At 38.0% G+C, this 18,564-nt stretch overlaps 1 protein-coding gene and 1 pseudogene across 5 annotated transcripts in view; one reads left to right on the forward strand and one right to left on the reverse strand.

Moving 5' to 3' along the window:
- The window catches only part of NRXN1 (neurexin 1), a 1,232,227-nt gene that overhangs the window by 897,745 nt on the left and 315,918 nt on the right, over positions 1 to 18,564 (reverse strand). The gene's annotated exons all lie outside the window — the stretch shown is intronic.
- On the forward strand, positions 7,237 to 7,325 carry LOC133773073 (U6 spliceosomal RNA; annotated as a pseudogene).

Raw genomic sequence — 18,564 nt, forward strand, 5'->3', positions numbered from 1 at the left:
GCACATTCATAACCAAGTAAAGCAATGCAATGTGGGTTATTTACTGAGGGAAGCACTGGATATTAATGACACGTCTTCTCATGAAAATTTCACACTTGCTTTGGATTGCAAATATTATTGTACTTATGTATGTTTATGGAAGGAAAGTTATTGAATGAGAACTCTTCTTAGATTTAACGCAAAATAGAATGAAACTGGTTTCACCCTAATTTTTTCTTAAAACTACCTTTAAAAAAATAGCTAAGAATCAACTAAAGAGACAAGCATTCAGCTTGCTAGTGAAATTGCTGGTTGTGATGCCCACATCCTATATTAGAGTACCTGGGTTCAAGTACCAGCTCCGTTCCCAATTCTCCAAAATTTGCTTTTTCTGTTTACTGGATCAGTGGTTTGTAAGGCTGCCAAGCAATGGATCAGTACACTTGTAGAAAACTTAAATTTAATTGGATAAATTCATTGATGAAAGCAACCATCTCAAGACAAATAAAACTTTAGAAATATTTTCTTTTTATTATTCACATAATGGACTGAACCAAAATTTTGTTTATATTATTTAATTTGGGGGCTGGTGCCATGGCGTAGTATGTTAAGCCTCCACCTGTTCTGCTGGCATCCCATATGGGCGCCAGTTCATATTCTGGCTACTCCTCTTCCAATCCAGCTCTCTGCTTATGTCTCGGGAAAGCAGTAGAAGATGACCCATGTAGGAGACCCAGAAGAAGCTTCTGGCTCCTGGCTTCGTATTGGTCCAGTACCAGTTGTTGTGGCCATTCGAGGATTGAATCAATGGATAGGAGACCTCTGTCTCACCCTCTCTATGTCTGTAACTCTGCCTCTCAAATAAATAAATCTTTAAAAAATTATTTAATTTGTGTTTTTCTCATATTATGAAAAATAAAAACAAGACATTATGGTAACCCTCCTAATGACTGCTTTAATTGAGAAAAGAAATGAGCATTATGTGATACCTGCCTAACAGTGACCAATGAATAATTAAGTCATCTCTATAAACACTTGTGTTGCTGTGGTATCTGTAATATTTAATAATGCAATTATTATGGCCGGCGCCAGGGCTCAATAGGCTAATCCTCTGCCTGTGGCACTGGCACACTGGGTTCTAGTCCCAGTCAGGGCACCGGATTCTGTCCCAGTTGCTCCTCTTCCAGTCCAGCTCTCTGCTGTGGCCCAGGAGTGCAGTGGAGGATTGCCCAAGTGCTTGGGCCCTGCACCCCATGGGAGACCAGGAGAAGCACCTGGCTCCTGGCTTCGGATCAGCGCAGTGCGCCGGCCGCAGCGACCATTGCGGGGTGAACCAACGGAAAAGGAAAACCTTTCTCTCTGTCACTCTCTCTCTCACTGTCCACTCTGCCTGTCAAAAAAAAAAAATAATGCAATTATTGCATTAACATAATTGCAGCCATGATTTATTATTTTTATCAGACTACCAGAAGCCTAGAAAGAGACACTAATGGGGATAGAAAATTGCCATGATCTTAAAAAATTTACTAATCTTAAAAAAGATTAATGATTTATAATGCAGTTTTGCAAAGAATCAACCAATGAACATGAAGTTAGATCAAAGGCAATCAATTTTTAGCAAGTTACTTAGTGGTTTAAATTATACTTCTAAGAATGGAACTTGTATTTAATAAACATACAGTTTTTATTATTTTAACTTAGATATATTTTTAAAAATAATTACCCAAGAAATTGTTATTTTTCATGTTTGTATATACATGTATGAAGGGTATTTCAAAAAGTTAATGGAAAATAGAATTCAGAGGTAAGTATATTTATTACAAAATTTTTTTTGAAAAAGATTTGTTTGCTTATTTGAAAGACAGATTTACAGACGAGAGGAAGACAAGAGATCTTTCATCCACTGGTTCATTCCTCAAGTGGCTGCAAGGCCAGGGCTGAAGCAGGCCAAAGTCAGGAGCCAGGAGCTTCTTCCAGGTCTGCCACATGGATGCAGGGGCCCAAGCACTTGGGCCATCTTCTGCTGCTTTTCCCAGACTATTAGCAAGGAGCTGGATCAGAAGTGGAGCAGCCAGGACTCCAACCGGCTCCCATGTGGAATGCTGACATCGTGGGTGGTGGTTTCATCCTCTACGCTACAACACTGGCCAATGCAAAGCAATTTTAATCCATTCATATGAAGGGCCTTGAATAAGTTCATGAAAAATGCATATGATAAAAAAAGTATGCACAGATTTAAAAAATTTTTGTCAAAAAATTTTTGTTCAATTTTTCTGCAATTCTTTTGAATATTCCTATGGGTGATACATTTCTGAGATCCCTGTGTTTGTTTTATAGAATTTTGTTAGCCTTAACTATTAAAAGTTATAGGGGTCGATGCTGTAGTGTATTGGGTAAAGCCACTGCCTGCAGTGCCGGCATCCCATATGGGCGCTGGGTCAAGACCCGGCTGCTCGACTTCCCATCCAGCTCTCTGCTATGGCTCTGGGAAAGCAGTAGAAGATGGCCCAAGACCTTGGGCACTTGCACCCACTTGGGAAGACCCGGAGGAGGCTCCTGGCTTTGGATCATTGCAGCTCTGGCCATTGTGGCCAATTGAGGAGTGAACCGGTGGATGGAAGACCTCTCCCTCTCCCTCTCTCCCTCTCTCCCTGCCTCTCTGTAACTCTGCCTTTCAAATAAATAAATAAATCTTGAAAGAAAGAAAGAAAGAAAGAAAGAAAGGAAGGAAGGAAGGAAGGAAGCAGGGAGGGAGGGAGGGAGGGGAGGAGGGAGGGGAGAAAAAGAAAGAAAGGGAGGAAGGAAGAAAGAAAGAAAGGAAGAAAGAAATATCTTGTACCATGGGTACACTACCAGAAAAAACATTTCTCTACAGCTCATTTGTTTTATATAGACTGCCAGAGTGAATTTAGGGACCTATATGAGCAAGCAGTGGACCTTTGAGCCAGGTGCTAGTTCACCCTCCCTTTTTATGATTTTGATGGTTCATTAGAATTCTATCTTCACACCTAACAAAACAGAAAGCAATCATAAATGTGATGTTTTTGTCACAGAAAGAAGAAAAAAGACAACAGAATACTTAGGGTTATTGAAGTTTCATCTTAGTCATTTTATTTTAAAATGATGATTTGCTATTTTGTTTTTCTGGATTCACATAAACTAGTGCAAATGCATTATCCACTCAGCAATGCTGATGAACAAAAGCACTACCAGGATGCAACATACTATATTCCATACAAAAAAAACTCCCCAGATGGCTGGAATGGCTGGAGCTGTGCCGTTTCAAAGCCAGGAACCAGGAGCTTCTTCTGGGTCTCCCATGTGGGGACTTAGGCCATCTTCCACTGCTTTCCTAGGTCATAGCAGAGAGCTGGACTGGAATTGGAACTGCTGGGACTCAAACCGGTACCTATAAGGGATACCGGCACTGCAGGCGGCAGCTTTACCAACTACACCACAGCACTGGCCCCACAAGATATTTCTAAGAAAAAGAGAAACCACACACACACACACACACGTGTGCACACATACCAGAAAACCAAAACTCTTTTTAATCTGTTTGTGAAGATGTCCAGGTATATATATTTCAAATTAGAAATTTAAAATATTTTTGTACTGAGTTATTGGAACTACATAAATCCTTAGAATAGAAAATGCAATTTGGACGTCTGCACGCCCAAATGTTAACCAATGATACTAATTGAAAGATCAGTATTTTAATACACACCAAAATCAGTTCTTTGGCTACAATATGCCCATGCATATAAAACAATCCTTCAGAATAAAAGATGTGCTGGAAAACCCTACTCCTTCAATGATCTCTAATGACTATTTTAGTGATATGGTGTTACCTAGTCTTATTAACTTTTAAAACCTTATAAGAAAAGGCAGAATTTTAAAATGTTTAAAGCTAGCAGTCCTTTTCATTTCCATCATAAATAAAAATTCACTAGATAATTGATAAATCTAATAATCATCATGGTTACCCACGTTATCAGAACCCTAACTAAATGATGTAAACTTTTATTGACTTATTCTACTTCATTGTCCTTAATAGCACAACCTTCATCATTATTTATCTATATTATCATTGTCTTAAATGCATTCACCAGGAGAGGGATTTTAGTATTACCTTCATATTAAACAGGAATTATCAAAAGTGAAGTTTCTTTTCCAGTTGGGGGCATAACTGAAGATGGGTTAAGAACTTCTCAGGCACAAAAACCTGATAGTATAATTCAGACACATGTCTTTTACTGTCACTGAAGCAGAGTAGAATTGGATTACTTTTATAGTTCAAGTTCTAAAGAAAATTCTGTCTGATTTTAAAACCAGTAGGCAATGCAAACACAGTTGTCAGTGTGTGCTGATTTCTCTAAGCTCCTCATCACATCACTTCTGCCCACATATACTATGCTTTGATTATTTCTCGGGCAAGTTTTGTTTCGTTATTATTTTTCAACTTCTAAGGAGCTTGCAAAACTGCATCATTGTTCCATCTCTCTCACATCCAATTTTTATAGGCATTCAGTGATCATTAGCTTCAGAGGTAATCTGATCCTTGTCCAGTTCCAGGAACACGAAGAGTTTCCTTTTAATACCTGTGATTTGTTTAGGTACAGACCAATGATACTGAAGGAAAACTGCCAGGGTGGTTGGAGGGAAAGTTCTCAACGAAGCACACACACATACACATATGTACACACAGCCCTGGTTTATGATAAGACAAATCAGGATGAGATAAATGAAGCTACTGCATCCACCTTGTGATCATGCTGGGACAAGGGGAAGGGCAAAAGCCACGAATCAGAAGATGGTAAACAGAAAATGCCCAGATTTAATAAAATCTAAGGGCATCACACTATCCGACATTTGGATGTTTAGTTTCATGATAGAAGACATTGATGTACTTTTGTTTTCGTAGAAAAGGAAAATATCCTTACATAGATTACAAAACAACAACAACAACAAAACTAAGCCTTAAAACATGTCTGTCAATCTATGTCTCAAGACTTGGAAAAGGTTTTATATTGCAGAGTATATACTAAGCATTCAGGAAATTATTAGTAAGGATATGGAGGGGAACAGAAAGGACATTTTTAAAAGTCATCTCAATATGACGAAGTTGAACCTTTACTAAACCAATATAACTGATTCTTGACACATCCAATGAAATTGTACATTTGCAGGGTGGGTACTCTACAACAATGAAAAACTGTAGATACTTTTTACGATTGTATGAATGTGCATGTGTCTGTATATGTGTATGTGTTTGTATTTATATTAAATGTTCAGCAATATTAATGCTGATTTTTTAAAAAATGAGTTTTCCAGTATTTCTTGGCAGAATTAGAGTAGGTTATAAATGTCTTCACTTTTTATGTATGCTCCAATATTTAGTATAAGAGACAGAGATGAGGGAGCAGGAGAAGTGAGATGATGTAGTAAAAGTTTACTTTGGAATCAGAAATTGCTTATGGAGAAGAATGACTTTAAGCAATTCATTTTTAGAAAAACCATCATAATCAATAGCTTCCCAGAATTTGGTTCATGAACATTATTTTTAGTTGAATAGTAACAAAGGAAACAATTAGACATGATCACCAACTTTTCATGCCTTAATGCCAGTGCAAATTAACTCCTACCACTAAAATTACTCTTTCTGTCTGTCAAAATCTGTGAAGGGTATGACTTACTGCACTCAGGGCATAATTGTGTCTTCCTGCCTACATAAAACTGACACATAAAAATCAATATTAATCAAAGACAGATCAAAACTGTCCTAATTATCTTATTTGGCTGTTTCTCCCAAGCATCTGAAACGTAGCAGAATCTGGACTTAACCAATTCCTCCTTCCAAATGATAAATTTTCATTATTGCTTGTGTTTAAATATGTTTTCCTAAGGACAACATTATTTATAGTGTCATTAAAAAAATGAATTGAAATGAGGTAGGCATGTGGCTTAGTGGTTAAGTCCTCTCTTGGACACTCTCAGCCTGGATTTGAGTATCAGTTACTCGCTCTTGAATTGCTTCCTGCTAACATGCAAACTGGGAAGCAGTGAGTGATATCTCCAGATTGTGGGTCCTATATCTCCTGTGGGAGACCTAGATTGAGTTCTGGGCTCCCAGCTTTGCCTTGGCCCAGCCCTGGCTGTTGTGCGCATATGGGAAGTTAACCAGTGGATGGAAGGAAAAAAAATATATCTAACTATAAATTTCACTAAGACACTCTGCAATATGCAGTTTTCATTTTTCTACTTAACACCTCTTCATTCTCTACTCTCACATGCCCCTCAAAATACCTGTATTAGGACAAAGGAATAAAAATGTATTCCAGAAATCTGAGATCACCGGGCTCTGCAGAATGTGTGAAATCTCTTTAAAATTTTCCATTTCAGATTATGTATAATTCTTAATTTTATGTTGTTATACATTTATTTTAATGTGAAAGTCATGATTTCCTAGAATAAGAGAAATGTGAGCAAGGCAATGCCTCATGTTCTTCCCCTGGACTTGCACATGTGTGCCTCAGTTTTTGAAGTCTCATGAAATCTTTTTCTTCACACTTTTTTTCCATTTTTTTTCATGCTTACATTCCAGAGTACACTGTTAATGAAGAAAAAAGTAACAGTTCCAGAGAATGTTACCATCACACTTTATTCTGGAATCTAATCCAGATAATTCATTCTGGAGCTCTACCCCTGATCATGCCAAATCCACTGAACACTAGAACAAAAAATGCTTTCCTTCTCCTTTTGTGCTTTTCTGGTTCCAGCTATGCTTTGAGGACATCTCTAGGGTCCTACATGATCTGAGATATTCTCTAATTATCATCAAAACACATTCAAATGATAGTGCTTTAAAAAGCCAGATTCATGGGGCAGATGCTGTGGCACAACAGGTTAAAGCCTCAGTCTGCAGCATTGACATCCCATATGGTCACAGGTTCTAGTCCCATCTGCTCCTCTTCGAATCCAGCTCTCTGCTATGGCCTGGGAAAGCAGTAGAAGATGGCCCAAGTCCTTGGGCCCCTGCACCCATGTTGGAGACCTGGAAGAAGCTCCTAGTTCCTGGCTTCAGAACAGCTCAGCTCTGGCTGTTGCAGTCATTTGGGGAGTGAATCAGCAGAATGGAAGACCTCTCTCTCTGGCTCTACTTCTCTCTGTAACTCCTCTTTCAAAATACATAAAATAATTATTTAAAAAGCTAGATTCATGAACTAAATATATGGCATCCACAAACAAAAAGACAAAGCACATATACTAAAATTGGAAAGATACAGAGATTAGCATGGCCCCTGCACAAGGATGACATGCGAATTCTTGAAGTGTTGTAAGAAAGAAAGATAGGTCCATTAATATTAAATCAATTATTTAAAAGTATAGATAATTTTATCACATATCTGATCTCATTTTAACAATTTATGCTCGGGCTACAGGAAAATCAAGTTTAGCTTAAATCTTTTCTGAAATGGTGCAGAATGAAAGGAATTTACCTTGAATATTTATATATACATATACCCATTCATATAATCACCTATACATAAAACACATAAGTTCTGAGGTTGAAGGGTTTATTTTGAGTTAGTTTAAAAACAAAAAAACCCTAGTCTATATGACTGTGGGCAAATTTCTTTACTAGCATGTCTCTATGTTATAATCTATAAATTATGTATAACAATACTAATATCAAATAAGTTTCTTGACATTAAATGAGGCCCTAATCACTGCTAGCTAGCAATAGTAAATAATAACACTGAGCCTCACATGCAAAATCATATAGGCAATAATTTCCAGGAATATTCTCTGTAGCATAAATTATTTATGCATTCTTACTTTCAAGGTAGAAAAAAATCTACTTTTTAACATCAGTAAATGTGGGCCAAAAGTCCCACAGTTACCTCCTAGCATCTACCAGACAACTGGGGATACCTTGTTCAAAAGGATCAGTAGAAATTACTGCAGCACATTTCAAAGTTGTTGCAGAAAAACAAAGCATAAGGAAAGATAGGATTTCCAATGTAATCCTAACTCATATTTTCATTATAAAAACAGCTGGCAAACATAACCAGAACATTAAATATTCTTGAAAAGGGTATGGTAGTTTGCTTTTATATTTTCACATTAGTGAAATGAATGCTAACTGAATTTATTTATTTGAAAGATAGAGTGACAGAAGAGGGGGGAGGAAGAGGGAGAGAGAAGGAATGAGGGAGGGGTAAGAGAGAGAGAGAGAGAGAGAGAGAGAGAGAGAGAGATTGGTTGATTTTGACTGGTTCACTATCCAAAGGGCCACAAAGGCCAGATCTGAGCCAGGTCCAAGCCAAGAGCCAGGAACTTCATGAGGATCTCTCACATGGCAGGCAGGAATCCAAATACTTGGGCTATCTTCCACTGCCTTCCCAGACATATTAGCAGGGAGTTGGATTGAAAAACCACTCTGATATGGGATACTGGTCTCACAAGTGTTGACTTAATCCACTATATCACAGAACTGGTCCCTAGTGAACTTGAATTTAAGTGGATTCCTAACTAATGCTTTTTTGCTATCTGTTTTACAAGTTCAAACCAAATGCCCTGATATCTTTCTAAGAATAAGTGAGCTATACACTGAAAGTCACTGTAATTTAAGAATGTGCATACTCTATTAATAGAATTAATAATGACTTCCTAATGGAGGGTAGAAAACTAAATCTAGGAAACCCATCAGCACTTTTTGTCAGAAAATATTTCAAACAAGACAAGTTTTTGGTTCAGCAATTTATATTAGCTGCAAATGAGGAAGGGAAGTTGGGACTATGTTTGAAGGAGGGGAACATTTAATGATTATTAAACAATCAGACTTAATACTAAACACACCCCATATCAATTATTTCTTCCAGAAACCCAATGAGAAAGGCAATTTGCAGATGAAAAATTTGAATATCAATTAGACAAATCACAAAAGACATCATTAAAAATCCAAGTCCTAACTGACTGAACCACTCACAATCTTTAAAAGTTTACTGGAGTGTCAAATTGTTAAATCAGCAACAGGAGTCACTGTGTACTTACACCCCATGTGGGATCTGTCCCTAATGTGTCGTCTAAAGCAAAGTGATGCTATAACTAGTACTGAAACAGTATTTTTATACTTTGCCTTTCTGTGTGGGCACAAACTGATGAGGTCTTTACTAATTACATACTGAAGTGATCTTCTGTATATAAAGAGAATTGGAAATGAAAAAAAACAACTTGGTGTTAAAATGGAAATGGCATAGAAAATTAATTAATTTGAAAAAAAATTATGTAGGATCTCTGTCTTTAATGTGCTGTACATTGCTATTTAATGCTATAATTAGTAATCCAATGTAGTTTTTTCAATTTATGTTGCTATATGGGCAAAATGTTGAAATCTTTACCTAATATATACTAAACTGATCTTCTGTATACAAAGAGAATTGAAAATGAATCTTTACATGAATGGAAGGGGAAAGGGAGCGGGAAAGGGGAGGGTTGCGGGCGGGAGGGAAGTTATGGGAGGGGGGAAGCCATTGTAACCCATAAGCTATACTTTGGAAATTTATATTCATTAAATAAAAGTTTAATAATAAAAAAAAATAAAAGTTTACTGGAACGCCATCTTTTCACCATTTCTTTACTGATATATGATAACGCTAGAGTTAATTTTGGGGCTACATAGTAATATACCTCAGACAGGAATGAGAAATTACTGTTTCACTCTGAAGATTTTTCAACAACAAAGGACCTGATGGCAAATTTCCATGGAATTATACCTGTTGTGAGAGTGTGTGGACTCATGGAACAGAAAGGGCTTTTTCTGTCATACAATCACCATATACTCACGGTTCTTACAACATTCTAGCATTAGAGTGTCCTTAATCCAGGGCCAAACACAAACTGGAGTCCTTACAAAATCCACTTCTGTGCAGGGTTGTAATCCCCCCTCCACACACACACACTGAGCCTTTTCTTCCAACTATTATTTTCCATTTGCTTGAAAACACTTACATTTCAGTCATTTTAAACAGGTATTTCTTTTAAAATATATGCTCTGTCTCTATAACTAGAAGACTTAACAATTAATACTATCATAGTTTCCAGTATTTTGGAAAAAATAGAATAACATTTTAATAGTGAATTTAAGGAGGCAATATTTGTAATCACAGGAAAGCTCCAATGTAGGAAGAAAAAAAGGATGAAGAGCAGAGGGGGACTTGAAGACCCTTTTTATGGGTGCTCATCTCCCCAGATAGGAATACCTGGTCATTACATGTTATGTGAGAAAATACTTTCTTCCTGCTACTACTAAACATTGTACTGTGGCCTCACCATTAATAATAAGCTATTATTTGTTGAGAAGTTGTTGTTCTGAAGCATTCCATTCAGCTCCACTCATACTTCCTGACCTTTGCCAACACGTCTTCCCATTCCATAGATGAGGAAATTGAGGTCCAGACTACTTAAATGATTTCTCTGAAGAAAAACCCCAAGTAAAGAGGCATCACCTACTTAATTACTGGACTGTTGATTATGAATGTATATTTTTATAATAATACGCTTATAGCTTTTTAAACCTGCAAAATACTGTTCTGTTCTTGAAAAATAAAAACACACTAGCACAGAATGTTAAAGACAGCACATAACAGTATGGATAGAATTAATTTGCTACCAAAATAATAGTAATAAAAGAGCATAAAAGGAAAAAAAAGATAACTAAGCCATAATTTTCTGACTGAATCACTTGAGGTTTCTCTCTTCAGTGCTTTGTGCATCACATTCTGTCTTCTCAATGAAATGCAACCAAGAGTAGGCAGTTCCCAAATGAGCAAGTGGCTGGAAGCATCATGGTTAATTAGGCTTCAGAATCCAATAAGCATGATGCTGTCCCAGCTCCATCACTCAACTAGCTATGAAAGACATCTAATCCCGTGAAACCTCCATTAGCCATAAAATATAGGTGACAATAGGATACATGTGAATGGCTATTGTTAAGAATAAGAGAGATTGCAGTCAACATTGTAGTGTAGTGGGTTAAGCTGCCGGTATCAGCTACTCCATTTCCGATTCAGCTTCCTGATAATGCGCCTGGGAAAGTAGTGGAAGATGGTCTGTGTACTTGGGGCCCTGTACCCATCTGGGATACCCAGGAAGAGTTCCAGGCTCCTAGCTTCAATATGACTCAATCTTAGCCATTGCGGCCACTAGGAGTAAACCAGAGGATGGGAGCTCTATCTCAGTCTCTCTCTCTCTCTCTCCCTGCCTTTCAAATAAATAAAATAAATATTTAAAAAAACATTAAGAGAGATAATAATGCTTGTGAAAGGCCAGCACAAGATGTGGTCCATAGCAAGCAGTCAGTAAATCACAGGTACTTTGCCATTTTTAGCTGGTTTTTCTGGATTCAAAAGGAGTGGCCCTTAATGTTTCCCTCCACAGCTACCACTATCAGTTAGTGCCTTTTAGTCCCTTCCTTTCCTTTTCATTTGTTTTCCATTGAAGAACCCACATCTAACTTGAACACAGCTTTCCTCTTTTTGTCATGGCTAGTGCATCATTACTGGATTCACCACAGGCTTAGTAGAAGGTAGTTGCAAATATGAGTTATAATTAAACATATAGGCGAGAAGCAAGAATCTCTGACTCATTACCAGTAAGACACCCAGCAAAGCCTCCTCCCTACTTAGATCAGAGGGGCATCCAGCAGTGACTTGAAGCTAGGGGAGTCTCATTCCAATATCTGAACTACAACAATATTTTCCTGGCATTCAAATTTGTATTTCTGAATCCACTTTGCCATAGAAAAAAATGATAAGCATGCTAGAGAAGCTCTAGGTTTGTTGTATAATACTACCTGCTCCATGGGCACTAGGGGTTATGGAGACTTTCGTGACCTCACCGATTCTGAGGCACAGGCAATCAATTGTACTATTGCATCATTGGAAAGATAAGCCTGAGATTCAGACAGCCAGCTCACAAAGAGACTTATGAAACACAATTCACTCAGAAGTGCAGGGATCAGGGAAGGACTTGCTCTCCATTTCTTTGGGTGGGCCCTCACTGGTCACAGGAGGGCATCTTTGAATCATCCCCCTTATCAGAGTCTCTTAATGCATTCTGGTATTAGGGTATATTTCAAGGTCAAAGTCATATTGTCATTCATTTCTACAGAGTAGCTAGAAATAAGAAGGACTATTTCAGGAGTTAAATGAGATCCTCTTGTGGAAGACAGATGAAGGCAGTGTGCTGGGATGTAGAAATACACACATATATACACACAAACAGAAAGGGGGAACTGCTGAACACTCCAGTTAGCCTCCTTATATCCATTCAGTATGTCCCTCCTTTTGACAAGCAAGGAGGGAGAACTCCAGGAAATACATTCAAGTGGATAAATGAACCCAGGTGAAATACTTTTTTTCTTTCCTTTTTTAAAGGTTTATTTATTTATTTGATAAGGCAGAGTTAGAGAAAGAGAGAGACAGAAAGAAAGGTCTTCCATCCTCTGGTTTACTCCCCAGATGGCCACGGCATCCAGAGCTGACCCAATCCAAAGCCAGGAGCCAGGAGCTTCTTCCAGGTCTCCCATGCAGGTGCAGCGGCCCAAGTACTTGGGCCATCTTCTGCTTTCCCAGGCCATAGCAGAGAGCTGGATTGGAAGAGGAGCAGAGGACTAGAACCGGCACCCATATATAATGCCTGGCACTGCAGGAGGAAGTTTAGCCCACTATATGCCACAGTGCCAGCCCCTGAAATACTTTTCTTAAATACTCTGAGTTTCAGGGTAGATTATCATATGTGGTAAAGCAAGAGAGGGACTGGTGTTAGAGGGTGTAGCTTTGATACATACTCATATGCAATGGGTCTTAATGGCTACACAGGAATCAGACAGAGGACCACAGCTCAGAAATGGCTTGCCTACAGGCCTCTGACCTCTAGCTTAACTTTCTGAAGATATTTTCCTGGTGTTCACAGTTTGCTATATTTTTATCTGTTGATATGGGGGTAAGACAATAAGGCAAATGGGAAGGCAGGAAGAGAGCGGAAATTGTTCACATCCGGAAATGAGGCAGCCCAATTCCTGTAGATTTTGTCTTGGATATGTAGTGGAAACAAAGATATCTGCATTTATTTATTTATTTTTCTCTTGTACTTGGAACAACACAGATAACCACCCATAGCTGCAGAAGGTACTAGCACTTTCCTTGGTCCTCCTTTAGTTTTATTTCCCCTTACCCGAAGCCAGTTTACATGGTACAATTCCAAGTTAGTTTCAGACATCAAAACCAGAGAGTCCTACTTGATAATATCTAATCTTCTCTTTCTAATTAACTTTAAGATTTGTTTTTGAGGCAGTTAATAGATTCTATTCCATCAAGCTTTTCTATAGTGGTACTAGTAATAACAATACAAATGCTTCTATGTGCTGATCTTCTAATGCTTTTATCTGCATTACTTCATTTAATCCTGTAAATAACTATTGGCTAGGAAATGATTAGCACCATTTTACAGATGAGGAAACTGATGCACAATGTCGTTGAGCAACTTGCCCAAGGCTGACAGACAGGTGGAGGTCTACATGGAATGTGAGCCCCAAAAGTCTATCTCTTCAAATCATCAACAGTGTACTGGCTGTGGGGCTAAACATCACCATCTGTGTTATGATTAAGTAGACTCCATTTTTGAGTTGCAACTAGTATGCACAAAACATGATTTTAAGGTTCTCACAAGCATCACTTCATTTAGCTGTCAAAACATCATCACCTAGGCATTGTCCCCACGTGTAAGGGTGCTTCAAAAGTATGGAAAACAGAAACAAAACATAGTTCACTTTGGTGCAAAACATTTTGAAAAACATGATTTTTTTTCATAGTACACATTCCCATGAACTTTGTGAAGACCCTTCATACAGATGAAGAAACAGAGGCTTGGCTAGGATTAGTTGGTTGTCTGAGGTCACACATCTAATGATAACTCAGCCCAGACCAGGACCTATGCTTTTCTGACTTCAAAGGCTGTACTTTTACTAACACCATCCTGGATCTCTGCAGAGACCATCCAAACACCTCAAGAGGTACCACAGGCCTCTTCTGAAGTAAAGAGTGCAGCATGCATGAGGTTAAGCAGCAAGTATGACTCTGCATCACTGCATTGCTAATATCTCTATGAATTAAATGTCTATTTGATTTTCGTTCAACCTTAAAAACATCTGATTACCAAATAACCATTGAAGAATTATTGGCAATTATGTTCTGCAATTATGGCTCCTGTTAATTTCATTAACGTGCAGCCTTTCATATTTAGCTCCATTAATTAATCCCCATAAGCACAGAAGTTATAATCAATACAACAAAGGCTCTATGGTAAATTGCAAATAATCCCCAAATCCCTGAAACAGTTTCTAGGGCTCCTTCTGTTTCCTTGGTTAGGGCACATTAGTTTGGGAACAGAGAGTGTCTAAGGTAATTGATAGCTCCTCATCCAGAATCACCTATCTCACTAATGTGCCTAATTATGCAAATATTTAAAACTGAAGTCCCAACATGGACAACTAAAAATTCCTGTAGGGTAACAATAATAACAAACTGCTTGAGCCAGGAGACGCACAACCCCACCCCATTCAGAAATACAACTCTTCAATTCTCTGAGCAGTATACTGCTTTGGATAACTATTGTGAGTATCCAGTTTCAGCTTCGCATAAGTTGAACACAGCAAGTACGTCTAACATTGAAAGTCCAATAAGAAAGAAAACTGATGGCTCAATCATACAGATAGGTGAGATAAATACACATACTGGCAGTGATTCCTGGAATTAGTGTTTTGTGAAAAATTGTTATCATGTTTTCCAAAACCTCCCAAAATGTCATCCAACTTTCCACATATTTTATAAAATTCTTATTTATTTATGTCCACTTTATAGGAAATATATTGTTTTTGTAATTTTTAAAGTTCACTCTGATATGCATCAGACTTTTAAAATTTTTGCATTATTTTATGTGGAGCAATTGATCATATAGTTGTTCGAAGATGCAACAAACTGACTCAGAAGTGGTTCACTCCGGCCAGCGCCGCGGCTCACTAGGCTAATCCTCCACCTGTGGCGCCGGCATCCCGGGTTCTAGTCCCGGTCGGGGTGCCGGATTCTGTCCCGGTTGCTCCTCTTCCAGTTCAGCTCTCTGCTGTGGCCTGGGAATGCAGTGGAGGATGGCCCAGGTCCTTGGGCCCTGCACCCCCATGGGAGACCAGGAAGAAGCACCTGGCTCCTGGCTTCGGATTGGTGCAGTGTGCTGGCCGCAACGTGCCGGCCATAGCAGCCACTTGGGGGGTGAACCAACAGAAAAAGGAAGACCTTTCTCTCTGTCTCTTTCTCTCTCACTGTCTAACTCTGCCTGTCAAAATATAAATAAAAATAAAAAAAATAAACAAACAAAAAAAGTGATTCACTCCAAGATGTGGCCTGCGAATCCTTTCTGCATTGTCGAAAGTTGGACTACTCGACTTCTGAGGCCTTCCTTGTTCTGTGTTGGCGTCTAGAAGTTGATGAATCCTTTTCTATTTTGCCACTGGGAAAAAGAGTCAGAACTTGCTCCCTCTTGGCATCCCACATCCTTTACGGATTCCATTCCTGTTCTGGATGATTTCCCAGGAATTAGTGCACAGCCCTAGGCATCTGCCTGGTTTCAGAAACAGTTTGGAAGGAGAAGGCAGAAGCTTCAAATAAATAAAATATCTATCAAAATACCATTTTATAAAATTGCACAGAGAGCATTTTGATATGCTAACAATTCACATGGAAGATAATAATTTTAGGCAGGATCTATCTTCAGATAAATAATTGTTAGGGGAGCAATAAGCCTGTTGTATAATTTGGAAGAATGAATTTGCAGAATTACTATATTTACATTCAGGAAATAACCTTAAAGGTCATCTGAAGCCAAACTTCCATTTTATAAATGAGGAAGCTGATTCAGTGCGGGTGTCCAAGATGAGTAAGGTGGTTGAAATGGTGCTGAATCTCATACAGCTTAACCAGCCCAACTTTTACTACTTACTACCCATATGATCCTTTCAACTTAAAAGTTATTAGAGAACATGAATATAGGCACATTTTAGATTTATGGTCATAAAATGAAAAAATCTATCCTAAAATTACCAAAAATCATTGTTAGTATTGATTCTGATTCTTGTCAATATGCAGAATTAAGATATGGGTTGACATTAAGAATGTACCCTAAAATTCCATTAGAATTCATATTTTACTGTCATCAAATTTTATACAAACTTAAATAATAATGATGATGATGAATGATAATGATAGCAGCCTATCCTATTTTAAGGAAAAATATGTGATATAATATTCAGAGTCTTCAACTGGCCTGCAGTCATGCTTTTCATTGTGTGTGTGCATGTATGTAAAGACTTTGCCAGATTCTTACTTCCTTTTTGTTTATCTGGCTTATTTGCCAATTGTTCAAAATTATAAAATGTCACATAAAACCTGTGAACATTTTCTTTTTTTTTATTTGACAGATAGAGTTAAACAGTGAGAGAGACAGAGAGAAAGGTCTTCCTTTCTTGGGTCCCTGGTGCAGGGGCCCAGCACTTGGGCCATCCTCCACTGCCTTCCCAGGCCACAGCAGAGAACTGGACAGGAAGAGGAGCAACCAGGACTAGAACCCAGCACCCATATGGGATGCCAGCACCGCAGGGGGAGAATTAACCTAGTGAGCCACGGTGCCAGCCCACCTGCGAACAATTTCTTAGTTCACTAGCTGCTGAAAAGCAGAGGGCAGGGATCGAGCAGAAGGGAGGCCACAGCTGCCTTCTGTCCCTGGCCTGGCAGATTTTAATCTCTTGACTCTGCTTTAATGTTTTCTTTGCTAGCATCACCATAACATTTCTTATACAAGTGGTCCTTTTTTCTATTTATTTATTTAAAATTACAAAATTGTTTGTATTTATCATGTACAGCATGGTATTTTGAAGTATATATTGTGGAATACCTAAATCTGGCTAATTAACATGTATTACTACATGCAGTACTTCTCTGTGTGTGTGTGTGTATGTTTGTGTGTGGGGTGTGTGTGTGTGTAAAGAACATTTACCATGCACTCTCAGCATTTTTCAAGAATACATTGTTATTAAGTACTCTTAATCTTATTCCTCATATCTAACTGTAATTTTGCAGCCCTTGACCAATGTCTCCAAAGCCAATGGTAATCACTATTCTACTTTCTACTTCTATAAGATCAACTCTAAAAAAAAAAAAAAAAGATTTATTTGAAAGGTAGAGTTACAAAGAGGGAGGGAGGTAGGAAAGAAGAAAGATAGATCAATCTTATATCTGCTGGTTCATACCCCAAATGACTGCAATAGCCAGATATGTGCCAGGCCAAAGCCAGGGGCCTGGAACTCCATTTGGAACTCTCACGTGGGTGGCAGGGACCAAAATAGTTCGGCCATATTTCACTGCTTTCTCAGGTGCATTAGCAGGGAGCTGGATGGGAAGTAGAGAAGCTGGGGCTTGAACCAGCGCTCATGTGGGATGCTAGCATTGCAGTTAACAGCCTAATATGTTGCAACACAATGCTGCCCCAGGGGACCAATTGTTTTACATCCCTCCTATGAGAACATGTAGTATTTATCTTTCTATGTCAGGTGAATTTCATGTACTCTAGTATCTTCCAGGCTCATACATATTGTCACAAAAACTTGATTTTTCCCTTTTCTATGGCTAGCTAGTAATTCATTATATATATTATATTATGTTGGTCATTCACATTTCTTCTTTTGAGTAATAATGTCTATTGAGGTTTTTGCCAAATTTAATAGGTTGATGAGTTCCTTATATATTTTGGATATTAACCTTTTGTTAGATGGATAGTTTGTAAATAAATCCTCCCAATATTGAGGTTGTCTCTTCAATCAATTGATTATTTTCTTTGCTGTACAGAAATGTTTAGTTTGATATAATCTATTTTATTTTTGCTTCTGTTGACTATGCATTTGAGGTCCTATCTAAAAAAATCATTGCCCAGACCAATGTCATGGAAAATTTCCCCAACGTCTTCTTCTAGTAGTTTCATGTTTAGATATTACTCCATTATGACTTTGTTTTTATGTATGGTGTGAAATAAGGGTCTAATTTCATTCATAGGGTTCTTATAACCATGAGAGAGTATCCATAGACATATGAATGAGTTAGCTTGATGTAAATTTTCTTGAAATTAAAAATGTTTCACATTTTTAGCTTCAAAGAATAAAAAGAATAAATGAGAAGAATGTCCAATAACTATGTTATTTTAAGACAATATATAGTACTCATAAAGGATGCATATTCCCTCATGTATAAGGATTATGGCACCAGCCTTTTCTGTGTTGCATTTACTCTTCCTTAATAGCTAGCTAATTTTGAAAATGTAAGACAAAGGAGACATTCTGATTTATGAGGAGGAGGTGGTATAAGAGGTGGAGGCACTGGGACAGGTAGTACCTAAACTTTACCTAAATATTCTCTCTGGGAGATGGGTTGCATGTACAAAGCCAAATATCTGAAAGCCTTAATATTTACTTAGAGATGG

The sequence above is a fragment of the Lepus europaeus genome, chromosome 13 (genome assembly GCF_033115175.1).
Source record: "Lepus europaeus isolate LE1 chromosome 13, mLepTim1.pri, whole genome shotgun sequence".
Lineage (NCBI taxonomy): Eukaryota > Metazoa > Chordata > Mammalia > Lagomorpha > Leporidae > Lepus > Lepus europaeus.